At 38.0% G+C, this 23,440-nt stretch overlaps 1 protein-coding gene across 2 annotated transcripts in view; it reads right to left on the bottom strand.

The window, feature by feature from the left end:
* Positions 1–23,440, bottom strand: part of PDZRN4 (PDZ domain containing ring finger 4) — a 339,731-nt gene that overhangs the window by 61,534 nt on the left and 254,757 nt on the right. The gene's annotated exons all lie outside the window — the stretch shown is intronic.

The following is a 23,440-nucleotide window of genomic DNA, read 5'->3' as shown; positions in this document are numbered from 1 at the left end:
GCAGATGGTAAGTGAGTCTAAGAATGGAGAAACACAACCTAAAATCTAGGCTCTCATGTTGGCTGGTGTCATTCTTTATGTCTCACACTGTGGTCAGTATTTCAGAACTCCGGAGTTGTAGAAGATGGTCCAGTGGTAGACAAGATTGTTTTGCCAGAATCTCTGTGGTAGGGAGAAACTGCCCTTCTTCTGCTTTATTGTGTCCCTTCAATTTAGTGAAGATCCACTCCTGCAAAGTCTTCTATCCTTCTCACTCTGAAAAGAATTCTTGGTCATAATCTATAAGCCTTGCATTTAAAGTAACCCCTAATAGTGATAGAATGAAGGAAGAGAGTGCCCTTGTTGAAGGATTTCAAGCAATACCTGAGGGTAAAGGGAAAAATAATTTGTGGTTAGGGTGTCTTCCAGTCACACATTAAATCCTTCTAATGCATAAATTGTGTGTGATTAAGTAGTAGACCGACTAATGCCATTATCCTATTTCTTCCTCAAGGTGGCTCAGCACCTTGCCTGCAATGCAGTCTTGGTATTCCTTTGTTTCTTACTTGTTTAGTGATTTTCAAAGCAAGAATAATTTTTAAAAAGTGAGTTCCTTAGTGATTACTATTTCTGCAAGATCCAGAAAAGTGTAACAATTTCTGCAGAAACATAAAAATTACCGAAGACTGTTTTAGGCTGTGAGATAATTAGTTCTTATTATAATGCTCAGTATATGCAGACAATATTAGTGTTCTTACAGCAAGATCAATAGCTATTGATTCTAAGACCTGTACATTCATTCATTTACAATTATAGCATTTATATGCAAATTTCATTTTTTGCTTTAAGGACAATCAAATACAATCTTAAAAAAGGACACTCAATATAATCGCGAATATCTTACTTCCCCATTGGGAATGCTCTTTTCTTCCAGTTATCATGCAGCTGACCTCTATTTTCATAAGCTGTTTAATATCTCTCAAAGTAAAGAAGTCTATGACCTTTAAAGGCTCTACTGTCCCACGTGATCCCTTAGAAAATGTAAGCACTGATGATACAAAACACTTCTTTTTTTCACTTCACTTGAAGTTCATCAACATACTGTTAGCCTACCAAAAGGTCACCATTTTATAAATTATGCCTTTCACAACAACAAAAAAGAATAGCTTAATTGGGATTTTTCTGGCAGTTGCTTTGTTCAGTTATCATCAGTTGCAGCCAGGAAGATGAACACTGGGAGAATATCTGAGGTTTTACTCCTACAGAAAAAAGTTTGTAGTAAATTGACAAATAAATTAATAGCCCAAACTCATTTTTCCCAAGTGGCCAGATCCTAAACCAACATGGTCTCTGGTATTCATGGTGCCTTATCCTTAACATTCTATTCCTTTTTCTTCCCTCCTTCCCTTGCTTCCTCTCCTGCCCATCCTCTCTTCCCTCTCTGTCTCAACCTTGCTTTTGTACGAACTACATACAATTTTTATATGTTTTGTGAAATGAGACAGGAGATGGAGAAGCCCTCTGTTAAAGGTATCCCACCTAATGTAGGTAGTCATGGGTGTAGACCCCAAATGTTCTGGGTGCCTAGTAAAAGGAGGGAAGCAAAAATGCCAGAGGAGTAACAGGGAAGGTGATTTTCAGGGGGAAAAACTGAATAAAAAGAGTTGGGAGCAAAACTGATGGGAAGAGAAGTAATTTGAAAATTAAAAGAGAAATATGCATTGTGGGGTTTGAGTTTGAAGTGTACATGCAGAAGGGTTTCGAAAAGGCTAGCGATTTAAGCACGGCATAGAGAAAGAGACTTTAATGAAGCTGTTGTTGAAAGGCACAGGTGAGAGGTTAGAGTGTCATAATAAACACAAGTCTAGGAGAAAATTCCCTCTAGTACTGTAACATCTGGCATGCTGATAACTGTGCTCAAAACGGATTCGGTTCTGTCACTACCGTGAGACTAGAGTATAGCAACTAGAATATAACTGAAAAGACTCACGCGATCGCCATTTGACAAGGGACTGGCAGTCCCAGAGTGGGACGACTGGGCTCTCCAGAGGTGACTAGGCCACCTGATAAATGAGAAACCAGTGCGTTATGCCCCGAAAGAGGTATCAGAATTGGCCACAGCACCAAAGATGTCAATGGTAAAAGTCCTAGGATAAAAAGATTGTCCTCATCACAAGGAAATTTGGGACTTGAAAGCAGGTGGAAGAGTAGCCTTAATCATGTCAAACTTGCCACAGCTGTAAGACATTCAGATGAACAAATGGATGACTGGGGACTAAATGAAAAGCTGATCATCGGAAACTATCCTCTGGGAAGGTTTCCCTCTTACCCTAGCACTTACCAGTTGACAAGCTGAAAAATACACAGATCTGAAAAAATAAGCATCTTGTTCCTAAAAAGTTATTTTCCATTATATTGATAGGGATAAGGCGATAGGAGAAAAGTAGTGGCTTTTCAGCAATCAATGCAAAAGAAGTATGAATACATTTGTTGTGGCAGATGGGCTAATTAATCCATAAGCAATTTGTGAATGTTAAGTAAAGAATATAGCTTTTCATATGTAAACCATATCACAGCAATGTTTGATGAGGCTTCTGTTTAACGAACAATCTACCCTTTTGGATAAACTGCAAAATCTGGGCCACTTGTCAGCAACCTCCCCAGAGTGATTGGTGGCCTCAGCTTGGATATGAGCTGCGCTACTTTGATTATTTCTCCAAATCCAGCCACATGCAAAATTTTCTTGAGTGTCAGAAAACAAACAGGCTTTTCTTTTTTTCCTTTTGAAGTGCAAACAAGTGCGTGAGTAACCAAGTCACCCTGGTGAGTTGCCATTTCCAGAGTCAGCTGTTTGGGAATGATGAGGGTTTCCAAATCTCTTGTTTCCTCTTATGAAAAATAAGGCCTTTTATGCACCTGTGCCTTTCATGGGAGAATACATATAAGAACACTCAATAGAAGAAGTGTAGAATACCTAAGATTATGAGCAATGGATATAGCCCAATTTCAAGTCGAGAAGTATAAAGCACTTGAATATTGCTTGTTTTCGTTTACAAAATTTTTATTCATTCATTCATTTATTCATTTGTTAATTTTCAGCTTTACTGCGGTATAGATGACAAGGAAACTTGTAAGATATTTAACGTGTACATTGTGTTGATTTGATATATGTATATATCGTTAAAGGATTACGACCATCTAGTTAATTAACACATCCATCATTTCACGTATTGATTAATTAGTTTTTTTGGTGGGAGCACGTAAGTTCTACTCTCTTTGCAAATTCCATTATGTAATACAGTGTTGCCAACTACAGTCACTGTGGTTTACATTTAGATCCTCAGAGCTGAGCAGTATAATTCTAGTTGGGCATGCCAGTTTGTAAGAGCTCCCCCCCCTTCACAAACAAATGTGGAATTAATTTTGACTAAAGTCCCTATGAGAATGCTGATCAAATTCTCTACCTGATAATTAAGGATGTGTTATAAAAACATGTTCTAGTAACATTTTATAGAAGGAGGAAACAATATTTAAATTACTGCTAAAATGTTTGGTATGGAAGAAATTTAAAATAATCCAAACCCTATACTCATTAACTTGTCATATATAAATTTTAAGGAATTTAGGCATATGATTTTTTTCTGAACTTTGGTATGTTTGCCTCTGTGTGGACATCTGTCATATAAATTAAGCATAGCACAGTATAAAAATATTTAAACTGAAAAGAACACACAGAATAAGAATTATGCAAAATTATACGAAGAAAACCTAGTAAGAGATTGACTAAAATTAATTTTGACTTTTTAAAAAATGTTATTAATGAGCAAAATAATCACTGGTGGGTTTGTGGTAATTTTAGAAGATAAGAATACAAGAAATGTTAGATGGCATTAAACTGAAAGTCTGAGTAGTACAGTGTTCTGCTTTGAAAGTGCTGTTACTGGATTTTGGGAAGAGAATAAATATGTAATTATCACATCTGATAGAATAAGCAGATTTACCCAAAAGTGATCCTGGGGTTCCTTTTGGCTTATTTGGACTATGAGGGACCAGTAGCTTCATTTGTGGTGTGTGGGAAGTGTTACAGCTTCCGGTGAGCTCCAGAGTCCCCCAGGGCTGGGCAACTGGCTTTCCCAGCTGAATGGAAGTAACTAACTCCTAACCCAGACATTCTGAACCTCTTGTAGTCTGTTTCCCTACTAATAATGTTCCCAAAAGAAGAGCGAGCCACAGTGGGTGGGGATCTCTGGAATAGAGACCTAATGCATGTCTAACCAGTTCAGGCCCCCCAGTACTCCTGTGCTGCTCACTCCTGACTTGTATGTTTTCCCAATAAAGACTGTTGCCTAACCTACATAACTTGTGATGCTGTGGGATTTGTCCTTAATTAATCTTTGTGTGACATGATACACATTTACAACCTAAGAAATTGAATATATTAAAATGTTTATATATAATAGTAATGAACTGCAGACCCCTAGTAACCCAAGGAGATATCTAGAAAGCCTGCTGTTACATTTAACCAATTGACTGTGACACTGAGGTCACGACTGTAGGACAGTATGCTACTTCGTGACCCCTTTTAAAGCACGCTTTGATGGTGAGGTGTTTCTGAATGCAAGCGAGACTCATCTCCAACTTTTCTTATTAAGATATTATAGAACCATTCTTTGTGAATTTATCACAACTATGCTTGGCTCAATTTATAATTTTGGTTATGGGATATCTTGGGGATGCATCATTCATAATTGCGTTTTCCCTCGATTATCTTTTGTTTCATTTTTTGTATCCCTTTCTCCGTATTGTTTTTTTTTTTTTTCCTGAGGCTCACTGCCACATTCTTCTCTTCTAAGCTTTCCCATTTGGAAGTGTTTATTCATATAAATTTTTCCTCTTATTAAAGAACAACCTCTTTATAAATATATTTTCTTTATCCCCTTATAAATATATTTATTTTCTCTCATATTAATGAAAGAAATGGAGCTATCTGCTCTTTGGCATATGAGCTGGTGGTTCTTGGTTGGTCCATCAGACGCACAGTCTATTCCTCTCTGCCCAGCTCAGTGCTCTGGCACACTGACCACTGTATACAGCACCACTAGGCTCCCAGCTTCATGTATTGTCTGGTTGAGTTAACAGTAAGAGAGCTAGTACTCTGTATCTTTATCTAGGCCCCTCTCCATCTGGCTTTCAGGACACCAGATCTTGCTAGGTTCTGTTCACATCCCTCATTTACTTTCCTCTTTCAGGTCTATGGGCAGTAAGGGCTTCTCTTTCTATTGTGATTCCTACATTCTTTTTCTTAACTCTGCTTACACCTCCTAGAAGCTGTTCCCTCATTAAACTCACTTCCATTAAATCCTTCGAGTGTGCCTTCCATTTCCTTCTGGGACCCTGCCTGATACAACTACACATAACCTCGTCTGAGTTAAACAATAACAAAACCAAAAATAAGGCAATAAGTTAAACTTACCATCTTTCCAAATTAAGTTCACTACCAAATTAGTTGCATCAAATATAGAATTTCAGTGTCTTGGATTTAGCAGAAGTTGCATTTTTAAGGGAGAACGAAAATACAACTTTCATTGAGATTACAGAGAAAATTTAAAGTATTCACATGTTTGATGTGCACAGTTATTTCACAGAATCTCCCTCAGTTGGTCTTTGTCTAGTGTTTCTCCTTGATTGGGTTCAGGTGTTTTTTTTTGTTTTGTTTTGTTTTTTGACAAGAATGCCTAGAAGTGGTAGTGTATCTTTCTCAGTCTATCCTAGCAGGAAGCAAGTAATATGGATTTGTCTGTTACTGGTGAGATTAACCTTGAGGACTTCATGAAAGTGGGGGAGGGGGGAAGGAAGAGGATGAATCTAAACCAAATGGAATGTAATATTAAAATTTGGGGAATCTAGATGAATGGTATTTGAGAATTACTTGTACTATTCTTGCAACGTTTTGATAAGCCTGAAATTATGTTGAAATAAATGTTTCAAAATCTTGCTGTGTTTTTTACTAGCTAAAAACAGATTCATGTTGTAATCACTTACAGTTAAAAATGATTATAAGGTAACAAAATAAAAATTATTAAAAAAATAAAATAAAATGCAGCAAAAAAATAAATAAAATACCAAAAAAAAATTATAAGGAATTGTTGGACACAGAGTTAGTTTCTGGATTTGCATATCTTTAGAGAAACTAATTCCCACTCTGCGCTGAATGTCTTCTTTTCTTGTGCATGTGCACACACACACACACACACACACACACACATCCCTACAGCAAAAAACACAGATTGGTATCACCAACTTTACCACTGTCATAACAATTCATCTACTGAATATCACCTGAAATCCTGTTCTCCTCCAAGCTGAGCTATTTAAAAAGATAGATGGCTGCCTTCTGGCTAATTGTGGGAGCTCTTTCATTACTATAAAAAGACTTTTTATATCTCAAGTGACTCTATAAGCAGTGAATAATGACCTGAAGTCTTTGGAGGAGAGTCCACTGATAAAATGGTAGGATAACAACTACTTACTGACCTTTTACTTCCTAAGATAATACTAAGCTGATGTAGCTGATTATTAATAAACCTATCCATTGAGTTTTGACACATCAGATCCAAGTATGTTAAACTTAATGAGAAATTCTCATGCAGTCATAAAATTATCTGCAACGGGCCTAAGGGTGTAAAGACATAAGGCATATATAGGGCAAATGCTTTTAAAATGAACTCAAATTATTTCATTGGAAAAAAACTTCATCGTAATTAAATGACCCAGATTTTCTTTTAAAAAATTACTATAAACAGCATCAGTAACTGAGGACTTGGAGAAATTCATCTTTTATGTCCACTGAAAAGGAGGAAATGTGTTCTTAGCCCCTGGATAAGAGCTCTTGGTCCCATTTTTTGTTATATGGATATCAAGAATATAACCTTGGGTCTCAGCCACACTAGCAAGATGCCAAAGAAGTGCCAAAAATAACTACCTGTTTAGTGAAAGGAATAAGTGCCCCACATAGTTACTAATAAGGGACTAAGGAGGCAGTGCGCTATTTGTAACATGGCATCTGTCATAAGAACATCAAAGATGCCAACAACATCTTCACCAGAGTCTTGCTGTACCCTATCTATAAAAGTGATTCCAATTTAAATGCTTCCATGCAGAAAAACATTGTGAGTGACAAGAAACTGACAGTTTTGTTCAGTGTTATAGTTTAAAGGCTCCAAAACATGCTTGGCACATACTTGATACTCAATAAACACGTGCTAGATTTTCATATATTTCTCTATCAAAATCCATGTTAAAACAAACGTGACTGTATTTGTCATTAAAGTTATCTGTGTTTACAGGCAAACTGCTTTCCTCTCACTCCCACCTCCGTGGTGCAGCCCAGTGACCCATATGATTCCATTTACCTGAATATATTGTCTAAACTGAGTGGCATACAAAGGCGAGCCTCACTCATAAGCTCTGCTCATAAGCCCCACCCATTGTCAAAGTTGTACCAAAGAACACGATGCAGGAAGCATTCAGAACTGGGATCTACAGAGTTTTCAGTATTAGCTGTGTCACTCTAAGTTATTTAAACTCTCTGTGCCTCAGTTTCTTCATCTGGAAGAGGAGATACTAATACCCCTCACAGAGTTGTGGATAGGATCAAATAAATACTACAGCTAAGGCAGCCGACGGAGTGATATGATATTGAGCCAGGCTTCCTTCCTTCCTTCCTTCCTTCCTTCCTTCCTTCCTTCCTTCCTTCCTTCCTTCCTTCCTTCCTAAAGCTTGAGTGACAGAGACTAGGTGATTCTCTGGAGATATGAGCTAATACCTGTGCTTAGAGTCCGTGCAGTGACAACAACAATACTATCAGTTAGCACTGAGTGAGCATTCGTAACGTGTCAGGAACTGGGTGAAGCACTTGGCTTATATGTTCTGTCACACCCAGCAACAGTCATGTGAGCTAAGTATTTTATCCCCATTTGAAAGTTGTGGAAGCTGAGGTCAGAAGGTGTGATAGGCTGAGTGAGGGAAGGCACCTGCCCTTCACAACCTGTTAGGGAAAAACAACACGTATATTTACAATTGTAAGCAAACTCGTAAAGAGCGGAAATAAAGGTACTAACAGCGTTCTGTGGGAGCACAGAGAGCTGACTATGCCCAGGAGTACAGGGATTTGATGTTTGACTTGGGTCTTAAAAGAGGAAGAGTTTCATAAGTTGCAAAGAAGGGAGAAAAGAAAGGAAACTCCAGGTAAAGACATGACAGAGCAAGTCTTCTGGGAACCAAAGAGAGATCTGGTGTGACTATGGGGGATTTCGGTAAACATCTGGCAAAGAGGTGGGAAAGAAGGCTCTGACACAGATCCCAGGGTCCTGAATAGGCCATGGTAAAATATTCGTTTTACTTATTTATTATTTTTTAAAAAAATGATTTATTTATTTGACAGGGAGAGAGAGACCGTACACAGAGGGAGAGGGAGAGGGAGAAGCAGACTTCCTGCTCNTGAGTGGAGAGCCCCATGGGGGCTCGATCCCAGGATTCTGAGATCATGACCCGAGCTGAAAGCAGATGCTTAACTGACTGAGCCATCCAGGTGTCCCTAAAATATTTGTTTTAAACAACTCCTTTCATTGGAAAAGTAGCAAGGTCTCATTTAGGTTTGGGGAAGATAACTCTGAAGTCTGCGGTGAGAAGTAACTGAATCGAAGTAGGGAAACCATTTAGGACATTACTGGGGAAAATGATCAGTGCCTGGATCAAGACAGGACCGCACGGATGGTCCAACTGGAAGAGGATGGACAGGGGTGTAAAATAGTGTTCTGATCCTTTCAATCATATCTATTCCAATGAGACCTATCAGATTAGCAGATTGTCCAGCACAGTCTAGCCTCGGCTTCTCTTCCAATTGATTAAGTCCACACTGTAAGGAAATACAAGCTGGAGAAGTTGAATTTTAAGTAGAAAGGCATAAAGGCATTCTAAATAGAGATCGCCTATCCCCATGTAGACCCGTATTTTCCGTGATTATCTTAAAGCTCAAAAACTACCTCTTCCAATTTTCTGAAACTCTTTCTGGCCAGTACCCACACAGCCACGTGGGTAACTGTCTTACCAAACTGCCCCCGCCCACACACACTCACAAACTCATACACCAACACCTTTATACTTTCCAGGGTTTTCTACCCGAATCATTTTTAGCTTTGTGTGTAATATAATCTTAGAAAGATATTTTACCCAAGTGAATACATAGGAATTTTGGAAGATAGGGATTAACACAAGAAAGTGGAACTTGCATGATATGTAACTGTCTCTTTCAATATCAGCATCTCTGACTTAGTGCCTGGAACATGGAAGGTGTTTTACACCAGTTTGAAAGGACAGGACAAAATCTGAACAAAGCCATCAACCGAGGAGAAGCAGGAGGTTTAAATCATTTTCAACAATCAATTCTGCCATTTAAATTCATTCTGACACTTGTTGAGCTCAGTCAATGACATGAAACTACAGAAAAAAGGCCAAGTCCCCAGGGAAATTTGCAAGCTTCTACATCCGCAAATAAAGCCACCTGAACTTGTGCCCATAACCTTCCTAACACCATGCTTCCGACTTCCTCAAATTTACAGGCTTTGAAAAGAAATATTTTGTTCCATATTAACAACAGAAAAGATTGCTGCCTAAGGCAAAAGATGAAGTAAATGTATTTAAAATAGCAACCGATGCTATTTTATATCAAACAGGTGGCGTCTGCACCAGTAACGTCACGGACGTGGCTGTCTCTAAGTGCACCCTGAAATGAATAATAAAGACCAGAGCAGTCACAAAAATTTGTTAAGGGCTCCCTATTTACCACATGCTCTACTCAGGGCTATCTGCTACTAGAGGTGGAAAAATATCACACTCATCCTATAGATAAAGAAACTAAACCTTAACAGGTTAGGCAACTTGTTCAAGATCACACTAAATACTAAGTTTAAAAAAAATCAAGATTTTTCTAAAAATTCCTATTAATAATTTTTTTTAAAGATTTTATTTATTTATTCGACAGAGATAGAGACAGCCAGAGAGAGAGGGAGGGAACACAAGCAGGGGGAGTGGGAGAGGAAGAAGCAGGCTCACAGAGGAAGAGCCTGATGTGGGGCTCGATCCCACAACACCGGGATCATGCCCTGAGCCGAAGGCAGACACTTAACCGCAGTGCCACCCAAGCGCCCCCCCATTAATAATTTTTAAACATGCATAGGAGTTTTAGCATAGAAGCTCTAAAAATTGGACAAGAGGATTGGTGGGAAATTTATTCTTCCATTTTCTTTTAGTAAATAGTTCCTAAGGTTCAAATTAAGTAGTGAATGAACTGTAGACATTCATGAGTATGGATAATTGTCTTAACTTATGTCCCCTGGACAAGAAAACTCGAGGTGGAAAGTGAAAAAATGTTTCTGCAAAATGAATAGGCTGGAAAAGATGCTATCCAACAACCTCCTCAGTTCTAAAAAATCTATAAACAACATGCAGAAGCAAGAATAAGCACTATTCTTTATATAACCGCAGACGTTACTTAAAACTTTGGTAGAAAGAAACACCCTTCTGCTTTTTTTTGTGTAAATGAATCAGGTAAAGCTCAGACAAGGAGGTGATTCAAGAGCCTGTCAATCTGTTACTGAACTTTTACCTTAAGAAACCATAAGAGACTCTTAACTATAGGAAACAAACTGTGGGTTGCTGGATGGCAGGCGGGAGATGGGGTAATGGGTGATGGACATTAAGGAGGGCGCTTGTAATGAGCACTGGGTGTTATAGGCAAGTGATGAATCACTAAACTCTACTCCTGAAACTAATACTACACTGTACGTTAATGAACTTGAATTTAAATAAAATCTTGAAAGAAAAAAAGATCCCCAGTTCAAGACCCAGCCTTGCTCACATGTCATGTGATAGTTAATGCCTCACAACAGTTCAGCAGCCTTTGAGATGTGATGGATGAGTTCTCCAGGTGGAAAGACCACCTGGGCTCTCCCATGATTTTACCTTAGTGGACACAGTCATGAGTGATTCAAACAGAAAGAACTTCTGCAAAATAGCATCTGGGCCACAGGGAGAGTGGTAACCAACTCCAGGCTTTGGGGCTGAGTCATGCATGAAAAATCAGCCGATAGGATTTGGGTACACTTTTTGAAAACTGTTTCACATGGCTCTATGTCTCCTTCTGGAAGCAAATGAGACCGAGTAATAGAGTGAATGTAACTCTGCAGATAGAGTCATCAGATTTTTTAAATGTAAATTGCCACAAATATTTTTCTACACTGATACTGTTGGCTTTATTTCCCTTTGTTTAGAAGAGTGGGGAAGAGGGGCAAATTTTTTTTTTTATAAATTTAGTTCCTTCAAATAATTAACATCTGTATGCTTTTGAAAGAATTTTCAGCAGAGAAAACAATCCTGCAAAGTCCCAGTAAAAGCTCTCCATTGTTCTGCATCTGCACAAATTACCTTGCATCTCCGATGATTTTATGTACATTTAATCACTAAAGATTAATTACATGGCATACGGAAATCAGTGAAACACTGAAGAGATAACTTCAGTTTAAGTGCACATGCAGCTAACTTGTGGCTTTTTAAAACAATTTTAATTAAAAGTACTAGAAGAATCATCGGGCTGAAAATATTAGGAGCTCTGGGATGGATGAGCTTAGCATAGCTAATTAATTGTATATTTAATCAAAGCAGCCTTTGGCTGTAATTAATAATCTATTTTCCTCTGGTAATAAATATTGTAGTTCTGTAAAACAGAATTTATAATTTCCAGAATGCCATATGCACAGAAGAGTGGGACAGAAAACAAGCATTTCCACACCAGCTTTCAAGCTGAGGGTGATTTTGTTTATTTAGAGAGGATGTTGTCTATATCTCTTTCATTTGCTTTAAATGTCATCTCACGGTGGCAGCTTACAAACAGCGACCCCGGAGTGACTTGGACATTTCAAAGGGGTAAAGAATAATTCAAGAAGAGTCTCTAGTAGAATGCTGAGTGAAATCTGATTTTTCTTGCACCACAAAGATCTCATACTTCAGAGGACTTTAGGTAGCTCTATCTTAATATGAATGCTAGGATGGCAAGTCTCAAGTCTCCGCTTTAAACAGTTCCTTCCTTCATTTCCTTTTAAATGGCAGAGAATCAGATTTCTACCACCTGCAACCTGCTCAAATCAAAGAGCCATGTTGGAACACCCTCTTCCTTATGATAGTGACTCATGAGTATCACACACACACACACTCACACACACACACAGACACACACACGCACACACCCTCTCTGCTCGTCAAGATTACTGAGCATATTTTTGTTCTTATGACCCTTTCATTAATTTTTGAGAGAAACTCTCTAACAAGAGGTAGTCATCTGCTTTTCACATGATCTAAGATTTCTTTCTGCTTACAAGCAAGATTTCAATTTCAAGAGTTTTGCATATAAAGGAGATATCATAATAAATTAACAGATAACACGTTAAATTGACTTAGGTAGGTTTTTCCTAGGTTTTCCCATCTTTCCTAAAGATGTTTGGGTATATGAAAATTAACTATCAGTTTGCCATTGATGCTTTATATTTTTAAGATTTTTACAGTAGCATGCAGGAGTTCTAGGTTGCTGAATATATAAATATTTAACTCAAAAAACATTTTTAAGATCACGAGAACACACATTTTTGTATGCATCTGCTACAATCGCTTGATGTACTAATCAATTCATAGCATACGTTCCATTTTTCTTGGGGTTATGTGGTCTTCATATGAATATGTATGAAAGAAACATATGCATTAGGTTATTAAAATTATATCAAGGAAAATATTTTTATTCAGACTATACTGGGCATTAATAAGGGTCTGGAAACCAGATGAAGAAGAGAAGAAAACACAGAGATAAAAATTTGCCACCATTGATATTATTTGCTCAAAAGTAGTTCTTATTAAATACACAATGACATCTTCAGGGCTTAATCAGTGTATAATATAACATGCAATTTCCAAAGAGAACAAAAGTGTTAAGGACAATTTTAAAAAAATGACAAGATAGTTTTTTCTTGGGGTATCTGGGTGGCTCAGTCAGTTAAGCATCTGCCTTTGGCTCAAGTCATGGTCCTGGGGTCCTGGGATCGAGCCCCACGTCTTCAGGATCGCTGCTCAGCAGGGAGTCTGCTTCTCCCTCTCTCTCTGCCCCTCCTCCCACTCCTGAGCACCCTCTCTAATAAATAAATAAAATCTTTAAAAAAAAAAAGATAGTTTTCTCTTCTTAGAAATGTGACTAGTTAGTAGCTCCTGACATAGGTCTTCTCAATGTCCTGCTAAAATTATCTATGAAGGCACAGGGAAGAAAAGCACACCTGGACACTGAAAGGCAGGATCTGTAGTTCTCTTACTTGTGCCAATTTTCACAGAAGTTTTCCTTTCCTGCTTGAACCAAACTAACAATTCAGACAACTTTCTCTGATGATATATATGGTACTAGGATAATATGGGCGTGTGTGTGTGTGTGTGTGTGTGTGTGTGTGTGTGTGGCTGAACAGTGACCCACTGGTTTCTTACAAAAGTAAAATGGCAGATGTGCTGCTCACTCAGTAGGGAATCTCCAGACTAGGGAGCGCCCATACTTCCCCTGAAACATTCTGTGCCACTCACACTACCAAAGCCCACTCTGCTCTGTCCTTCTGGGACCCTCAGAAGGTTATTCTAATAACTCAGACCTGAGGGTATGTCCTGTTGGGGCTGAGAGAAGACGACTCTGGGAGGTGTGATCCCACCAACAGGTAGGTGGTGGGAATTTCTTGAAACGTGTGGGGGAGATTCGCACAGCAGAAGTTCAAAGTAGAGGATCTTGGAGGTGGGACATTCCTGAAGAAAGGAGAGTCTAGAGACTCAGGTGAACTTATGAGATGATGTACCTGTGGGGCCGGAACCTATGGACTGTAACTGTGGAAACACAGAAAGTACATTCTGAGAGTCTGGGTTGCTTAAACAGCATATGAAAAGATATTGATTTTGATGTACGTGTGTTTTAATACACAAAGGCAGAGTAAAGGATAAGGGGAAAGTATGAAGGTTTAGCCCCTGGTTTGGTTCCAAACTCTACCCCTTAGGAGCCATGTGACTTCGGATTGATCACTTGACTTTCCTGAACACAAATTTCTTCATCTACACATTGGTGACAATAATGTTTTAAAACAACTGTAAAAGCTGTTACAACGAAGTGGTGGGAAACTATATAAAAAGTAATCAATGTGTGAGCTAGAGTAGGAATTCACTAAAAATGTGGAAATTATATATAATACTTTATTATCTACACAACATTCAAAAAACGTTCTCTACCCAATGTTTATCAGTGAGTGATAATTATGGCATATTTGGACATGTTGAGAAAGAACACTTGTGAGATTTGGGGATGAAACAAATTTGAAAAAGTGAATCTACACACAATAAGAACATTGGATTGGTAGTCAGAGAACTTAAAAATCCCCATTCTAGACCATATGTTACCAATGTAGACTTGGAAAGTCATGTAAGCTCTGGAAACATAGTAAGTTTCAAATAGAAAGCTCTGGAAACGTAAGTTTCGAAGAGATGAGGGGAGTTAGTGCCTGATATTCAGAGTCTACTTAGCAATTTATTAATCAATTGCCTCACCAACATTTATCTCACTGCTCACGGGAGATTTAAGTATTACCCACATCTTAAATAAGAGGTAAGTATTGGTTTAATTGATTTTAACCAAGGTCATACAACAAGAGGTAAATCTGGGATTAAAAGCCTTGACTGGCTCTCAGCATTCTTTTTATGCCACCATGAGACATTTTTCCTTTGTTTTCATCTTGTTGCCTGGATTAATTAACCACTGTATAGGATATAGAAATGGCTGTTAATTTAAATCCAAATATTATGCTCTCGGCAAACTACTTATCAAAGAAGGCAATGATAACAAGACGGAATCCATGATTGATTCTCAAGTTCTGATAAGTATTGTTGAGTTAACTAGAAACCAGAGTATAGATAGAACTATTGGCTGAACTTGGCCCTTGTGAAATATTCAATTTGGTAATTTTTTAAAAGCTGAGGATTATGGGTAATTGATGTCGCTCTGAAACATTCACTAATGTCCTAGACTTATCAAATGACAGCTTCACAGAGTAAGAGTTCTACGTCGAAGAGGAAGAAATTCAGCAAAACTTCCAAAATTTGTGAAGTCTCAGTCTTTCAAAATAAAATAAAATAATAAAATAAAATAAAATAAAATAAAATTAGACAATGGTGAGCTGACGTCCTTTCATTGCTTGAATTAGACACTGTGCGTAAACTGCTAAGTTTCCAAACATGGAGGTAAGTTCCATCCACACCTACTGCTCCGTTACCCCCACAATTACTATAATACAAGATTCACACGGAGGAGCAGCTGCCAGAAATGATCTCCAAAGTGACTGGATGCTGAACAGCATGGCAGCCTTCAGCTGGGCCTTCTCAACAGTGACATTACCGGCGTTTGGGGCTGGACTTCTCCGCTCTGCTGGACCATCTTGCGCGTTGGTGATGTTTAGCGGCCTCCCTGGGTTCCACCTGCTCGATGCTAGTAACCTCCCCGCACCCACCACCACCACGCATGACAACTTAAAATGTCTCTAGATGCTGCCATATGGATAGAAGGGTGAAGTCACACTCAGTTGAGAACCACTGTTTGAGGGTTCATGTCAGTGGCGTTTTTCTTCATTAAGGTTGAAGAATGCGGGGTGTCACAGAGAACTGGGTTTATTATGAGAGAACTGAAATGCTGCAGGGCATAGAACCTGAAGGATGGGAATTTACCTCTGTTTCATAGATTATTTTTCTCATTTTAAAATTATATATATAGTCATGTTTTAAGAGGGGAAAAAAATGGACCTGGAATATATCTGAATAAAATAGCAAGCCATATTATTTAACAAGGCTCTAATTACGTTTGTTTTTTTCTCCCATTTAGGAAACGTTAAGTGTGATTGTTGGGGTTCTTCATTATGGCACTGTCCTCATGTGGGGACTCAGAGGCGGTCACCTGCCCCTCAGCTACTCTTTGTTGGATTTTGGAAGCTGTGGTTAAAGTGGAAAAATCATGTTTTGTCAGGGATAGCCCTATGACACGAATAGAGAAGACAAGGATCCCTGGATTCCAGAAGACCTGCTGTGTGGTTATTCTAATAAATACTGTGACTGAATAATTTTTTCTGTATAGATCTTATTTTCTATTTTTACTTAATTTATAATTTCTTCTAAATTTACTTAATTTTTATATATCGTCCTCAAGTAGGGAGGCCTACATAGGGTTATAACAGGCACCTTAATAAATAATAGCCTAAGCATTGTTGATATGAATTTAAAAACTGTTTGAAATTCCATATCCTCTTTCTTGAAATGCTCTGCTCCACGTTAATTATCTGAATGCTTCACTGCCTTGCTGACTTGGGGGAGGGTTTAGAATGCTCCATAAAGGAATGGAGAAGGGATGGCAGAATATCCTTCAGCAGGACTAAAAGGCTGTGAAACATCACCAGATCAACAAGAATACTTTGTAACATTTGTGTTGGAAATAGTACTTAACTACTTAGAGCTTTTGACATGACTTCATATGGTTATTTTGGAGGCTAATAGAAAGAAACATAGCAGACTTATTTCTTATTCATTCACTCATACTAATGTATTTCTTTCAACGTTTCAAAAAGATACATACATATGTATTTTCTAAAAGGCTATAAAAGTCAATGACTACGTTTCTCCAACAAGGAACTACTTTCTCAATTAGAACTCCCATTTGAGAAAAGGCTCATCTCTTAGCTGGTAGGCATTCTCCGTCCTACTTCATTGGGTGGTTGGACATGACACAGCAAAGCCTGATGAAATGTGATGAAACTTGTGCTTTGTCCACACCCATTGCTTTCACTGAGATTTTATTTGCTAGATACCAGGGCTTCAGATATTTCTACTGGATGTCCAGAGATAAGCCTTATGAATTACATTATAGGGTTCGTATATAACCAACTCTGTAAATATGTATTTTGCATAATTAGCTACTTTTTGGAAACCAGCACATTTTTAGAGTTCACAACATTAGACATTTTAATACATATGGTTGACGTTTCCCTGCTTATACTATTTCAAGTTTTAGGTCTATTTAGAGTTGGTTACAGTAGACTAGAAGGCGAATAATGTTATTAAAACCCAAAGCTAGCAATTATAATTTAAAATACAATTAGATGTTGAGTCCTTTCTAGTGTGTAATGTTATGCTCCTGTCAAAGAACTGGGAATGCTAATTGAAACAAACAAACAAAAAAACAGAAAATAATTTTCCTAAATCTGAGGTTAGTTTCCTCTTCCTTTTTTTCCCTTCAATTTTCATTCATGAATTAAAGAAAGAAAGAAAGAGAGAAAGAGAGGAGAGAGAGAGAGGGAGAGAGAGAGAGAGAGAGAGACAGTACTGAGCACCAGGCATGTGCCAACAGTTTTAGGCACTGAGGTAATATAAATGAATAAGACAGACAAAATCCCTGACCTCATGGAGTTTACATTTTAGTGAGGCAAACAGGCAATAAATATAATAAATACCTCAACTACTGGTTAAGTGCTATAGAAAGATAATTATTTAAGTGTTTTGGAGCAAACAGAGCAGCATGAGGAGGACTGGGACTGGGGGAGGGGAGCTGTAATTTTTCTTTTTGAGGTCCATGTATGTCTCAATGAGAAGGTGCCAGACATCTGTGCAGAGATTTAATTAAGAGATAAAGAATACTAATATATCTTTCTGGAGGAACCCAAGGAGAGAAATAGCCATTGCAAAGGCTCACAGGTGCAGTGTTCTGTTTACTTGTGGACAGCAGGGGGGAAGGGACCCGAGGAGTGAGTGGGGGGGGGGGAGGATGGACAAACTCATAGTAACTGACACATACTGGGCTACTGTATGGACCAGGCTTTGATCCTGACTTGTCTTTCCCAGGAAGCTTTCCCCACCTCTCTTACTTTGGTATCTTGTCCCTCTTTTTATTCTCCACTTTCCCACCTTGGTCAGTCTGCCTCCCTTCTCTGCCATCATCCATATTCTCCCAGCTGTTGCCTTTTCATGCTATGGTAGTTTCTCTTGCAATCTCTAGATAGACTGGGCACCCAAATAATAAAGCCTCATTCACTGAGCTTTTACTCTGTGCTGAGCATGATGCATCAGACACAATCTTGTTTAATTCATTTTTTGCAATAACTCTCTTAGATCGGGCATTATTACTACACCTATTTTCCAGATAAGAAAAGAGATAAAGGTTACATATTTCTGTTTATGTTGCATAATAAAGATTTGTAAGCAATGGGATTTGAGCTCCAGGTGGGTTAACTTCAAATCTAAGATACATATCCGAAAAGTTATATTTTTCCTGGTTTTTCTATCTCTAACTTAATTCAAGAAGTATTTCAAACAGTAGATTTAACAGAATAGGAGTCTTACCAAAGACTTACCTAATTTGCCAGTATTAGAATGGGCCTTGGAAGTCACTCTGCCTAACTTCCCCTCAGTATCTGAATTTCCTTGATAGCATCTATGCCAAGTGGTCATCTAGGTGTACACGAACACTTTCAGCAACAAAGAGATAAAATAATGTTTTTTTTTTTAAATAGCACTATGTTAAAACACAGGTCCATGATATTCCATTTTTCTGCCTTACATAAAACTGGAAACTATGGGCCGTGACCTTCTACATAATATTAAAAGTTGAGTTCGTTTTCTCTTCTCTCTTCTAAATGGTATTTTGTCTTAGTTTATCTCATCAAGTGTTACATTTTAAAAATATTTTAATAACAAACCTTTACATATACTTCTTTTTAAGTTTTATTTTTGAGATTAAGTTGTAGCAAAGGCAGATATAGGAACTGCTAAACAGCCTTGCCTTTAATTCTATTTCAAAGCAAACACAAGCAGTAACTTAGGAAACAGGTGGCAGTAAGAATAGTAACACGTCTAGTAAGTCCTGGCGTGCCGGGAACTTCCTGACATGCCATTTCCGTACCGGAATGACTCCACAGGGTCAGTCCGTCTTTAGCATCTAGTCATCTTGGGACAAATAAGGGGTACAGGCTGTTTGATTTGGTGTATGCCAAATACAGAATAATGCAGTTTTGCCTGTCCAGAGATAGGCTTCTCCCTGTTCCCTCAATAGCTTCCTCTGTCTGGTACCGGAAACTCCTCCCTTCTGTCCCTACCCCCAATTTCATTAAAAAAAACCCCACATATCTTGTCTGGGAATAGAAACGTATTAACATCCACTGCACGTTACTACAGATGAGTTAATCAGGTCAAGTAGTGTCAATGCTAAGACATTAAGAAATCTGGATTCGGGATAAGTACATTTTTCCAGGAGGAGGTTGAGCTTGGGAGGAAGGGGTCAGTTTTGAGGCATGAGATATGTGCTTAGGGGGTCAGACTTGAGGAGCACATAGGGACCAGGCTTGGATGGCCAGAGGGAGGTTACGATCTGAAAGAACACAAAAAGTCACTGGCGGACTGGGGTGTGGGTACACCTGACCTGCCATATTCTTTTCTCTGGTGTTTAATTGTCTTATGATGATTTCAGAGTAAAATGCCAATGTGCCCACAAAGAACATTTAAACCGAAAACTTCACCATAGAGTTAAGGAAACAGAATCATAGGGGTTCGAGGGGTCCAAAGCCATACAGTCAAACTTGTAGCAAATCTGAGTAATAGAAATCTACCTGATCTTTGGACTTCCTGGCTTGGTCAGGGTTATATTAAGTGAGATGAAAATATGGAAAACAATAATTCTAATAGCTCACACTTATTTAGTACTTACTAGTCATCGAGTGTTAAGTTTTTTTATAGGCAATTACCATGTAATCCATAAAAAAGATCCTCGTGATGGGATGATCCCTCTATTATATACTTTTTGGGTGGGTGAGAGACGCAGCAATTTTAAGTGATTTATCTCAAATCACAGAGCTAGTTCACAATGAATTAGAGTTCGAATCAAAAGTCTGAATTACTGTACTAAAATGAGGAAAGGCCCTGAGGTTGACAATATCAAGTTACTTGGTTGCAATGGAAGAAGCCAGCAAATGTAGATGACATCTTCAATTCTGCAGTTTTGATTAAGGTAGGTTCATGGTCAAAAATCCACATGGATTTGCTCTGATCTCTTAGGATTATTTGAGTATTTCCAAATATGTCTTCTCAATTTCACATTATAGTGGGGCAAGAAAACCTACTTATAAGGAATAACGCTCTTTCAATTTTGCTACAGGACACTCATTAAGTCCTCTATATAATACAGATCATTATTCTCTTTCTTTAAAAAATAAGTTGTTTGGGGCGCCTGGGTGGCACAGCGGTTAAGCGTCTGCCTTCGGCTCAGGGCGTGATCCCGGCGTTACGGGATCGAGCCCCACATCAGGCTCCTCCACTGGGAGCCTGCTTCTTCCTCTCCCACTCCCCCTGCTTGTGTTCCCTCTCTTGCTGTCTGTCTCTCTCTCTGCCAAATAAATAAATAAAATCTTGAAAAAAAAAAGTTGTTAAACTTTCTTGATGGGTCTAACAAAAAGAGCAGGAGCTTACACAGAAACTCTTGAGTGATTTTCATCTCTTTAGATACTTCAAAAATGTATTTTTTTTCAGAGTGGGAGACAGAATAAAATTTAACAAAAATAAAAAATGAGCATGTGGAAGTTCCTTTGAAAAAAAATGAGCCCCAAAGATTTAAACGAAAGGGATAGAAGTCCAAATGCCAGATAGAGAGGGCTTTATTCAGGTAAACGCAATGTGTATGTTACTGGACGCTGAATTAAGCCACAAAGAATTCCTACTTGATTAGTTGTTTATTTTTTTTCTTTTGAGAGGACATATCAGGGCAAAGATGAGATGTTTTAATAAGCTGCCCAAGAACCTCTAAGAGACAGAAAAAATACTAGCAGATAAAAGCCATAATGTAGGGATCCTGACAAGAACCATTAATTGTCACTGTGTTGCTACCATTTGAACTCATACATTCGATTTAGTCTGAGTTCCTGCAAGATCTGGGAGGATCATTAAAAGAAGCTTGAGGCTAAGCACAGATAATAGTAGTATTTTAATATTCTTGATGCTTTTATAAAGGAACAGCATGTCATACATCAATTCTACGCACTTCTCTGAAGCTCTCTGGATGAGGGGTGGGAGGAATCTCAGCTACCCTCTCCCTTCTCCTCTCCAACTGCTTCAAAAAAAAAAAAAAGAAAGAAAGAAAGAAAGAAAAGAAAGAAAAAAGAAAAGAAAAGAAAAGAAAAGAAAGGAAAAAGAAAGATGTTTAGGATGCCGCTCTTCTATAGAAGTCCTAAGGCACCATAAGAATCCAAAGAAATCTCAAAAGAGGCACATTATTTTTCATTCTTTTTGAGATACTTCTCTTTGAAGTCTCATGTAAGCTCATTGAGAGAATGAAAATAAATTGCTACTTTTTGGATAACCTTAAAAGACAAAATTTAAAAATAAAGAAAAATCCTAAACCTTGGTTATAGAGGACATCTACTATCTATACTTTGTCAAAGAGGACAAAATATAAAAGAGAATAGTTCAGAATAGTTAAAAGCTCAGCCAAAACAGAGGCTGTTCTTCAGATTCTACATAAATTATATCTCCTGAAAAATTCTATTTCATGGCTGCTTCACAAATATTTTTTATATATATGTCAAATATATATATTTAATGTCAAATATATATATATTTAAAGTCAAAATAAAGTTTCTCAAGGAGTTGTTTTTATGTTTATATAAATAGAAATAATTGTGTAATTTTGAAGACTTTAAAAACCTCTTTAGTAGCATTGATCCTTGCCTAAACTCTGAGGGATGCCACGATTTCCCCACTCCCTGCTAGGCAGCCTCACTGTCAGAAACCAGCCCACTTGTACTGTCCCCCTCTTACTACTAGCAGATGTACTCCCCATCCTATTCAGGTTTGGTTTTTTCCTTCTCCACCTACCATTAAAATTTTCTGCTTTGAGACTCAGCTGAGGTACAATAGGACACATCCTGGCCTTGGCCTTATGAGATGGACTTTAATCTCATCTCTTGCACTTGATTTTGATGACTCTCTAAGCCCTCTGAGCCTCAGTTTCTTTAACTGTTAATGGAAAATACTGCCACTCTCACAGGATTGCTCTCACAGGAGAATAAATAACTCAACATATGGGAAAACAAATAGTATGGTTCTTGGCACTGTAGGTACTTCATGATTGTTACTTGACTCTGAATCTTACCTGGTGACAGATACTACTGGTTGTCAACTCAGAATCCATTCCCTTCTTCCTTTTTGTAGAACCCCAGTTCTGATGACAGAGGCTAAATATTTCAGATACTTCTTTTCCAGCTTCCTCAATAGCTAAGAGACAGGCATATAATCTTACACTGGACTAAACTATTCCTGGGGGAAACTACAGCAGTACTTCTAGGTTTTTCATCTTGATAAAAGACAGAGATGTCAAGGAAAAACACCTTCTCTGTCTTTCCATCTTAGGTTTGGATATATGAGGATGTGATGCTTGGTGCTGTGGCAGCCATTTGTGACAATGAAGAGAAGGTTAATATAAACACAGGGAAGCTAACCTCAGGCCTACACATCATTGAGTCACTGATCTAGGCTGAGAAATCTGTTCCTAGCATGTTTTGATATGATCGCGATGATCTTGAACTCCTTTATTTAATCAACCTTTGGGGGGGTATTTTGTTGCTTGTACAAGTCGAAAAGCATAAAAACTGACAAAATTAAGACACCCTCTATAGATAAAAAGTATTATTATAATCAACTCATTCTTCTTAACCTGATAAATTGATCTTTATAACCCACAAACATCTAGAAAATGGCCAATCTAAGTAGGGCAATGTAATAGATACTAGAGAGGCAAATAGGTATAAAATATGATTTTTGTTCTTAATTTACTTGGAGAGATAGGGTATGTACATGAAAAAGATAAAAATAATATAATATAGCGTATTCTAAATGCTACATCAGTAGTACGAACAACCAGTGCTATCGTTTATAATTTTAAAAATGCTCAGGATTACTGATGATCAAGAGGAGCTTTATGGGTTTGAGCTTGTTTTTAAGGAGGGTTTAAAGAGAATGTTTTTAAACTGAAAATAAAGGAAAGGCAGAAAGACGTGTGGATCAATGACACACAGGAAGGAAAACTAGATGTGATCAGACCAATCTGCAAGACTCAAGTTTTAATGGAGGGGGAACAAGGAGAGGTAGGACGGATTAAGTTGTGAGGAATTAAAGGCCAAGTTAATGAGTTGGAGTTGGTTTTGTAGGCAATATGGTTTTGAGCAAAAAGCTTAAGTTGCTCCATGCTTAAGATTAATTTTGGTAGTACTCAATAGGCTATGTTGGAAAGAAGAGAATCTGAAGGTTTGAGAAATAAGCT

This window comes from Ursus maritimus, unplaced genomic scaffold, assembly GCF_017311325.1.
Source record: "Ursus maritimus isolate PB19 unplaced genomic scaffold, ASM1731132v1 scaffold_26, whole genome shotgun sequence".
Lineage (NCBI taxonomy): Eukaryota > Metazoa > Chordata > Mammalia > Carnivora > Ursidae > Ursus > Ursus maritimus.
The sequence above is the reverse complement of the archived record's forward strand: the minus strand, read 5'-3'. Positions and strand labels throughout refer to the sequence as shown.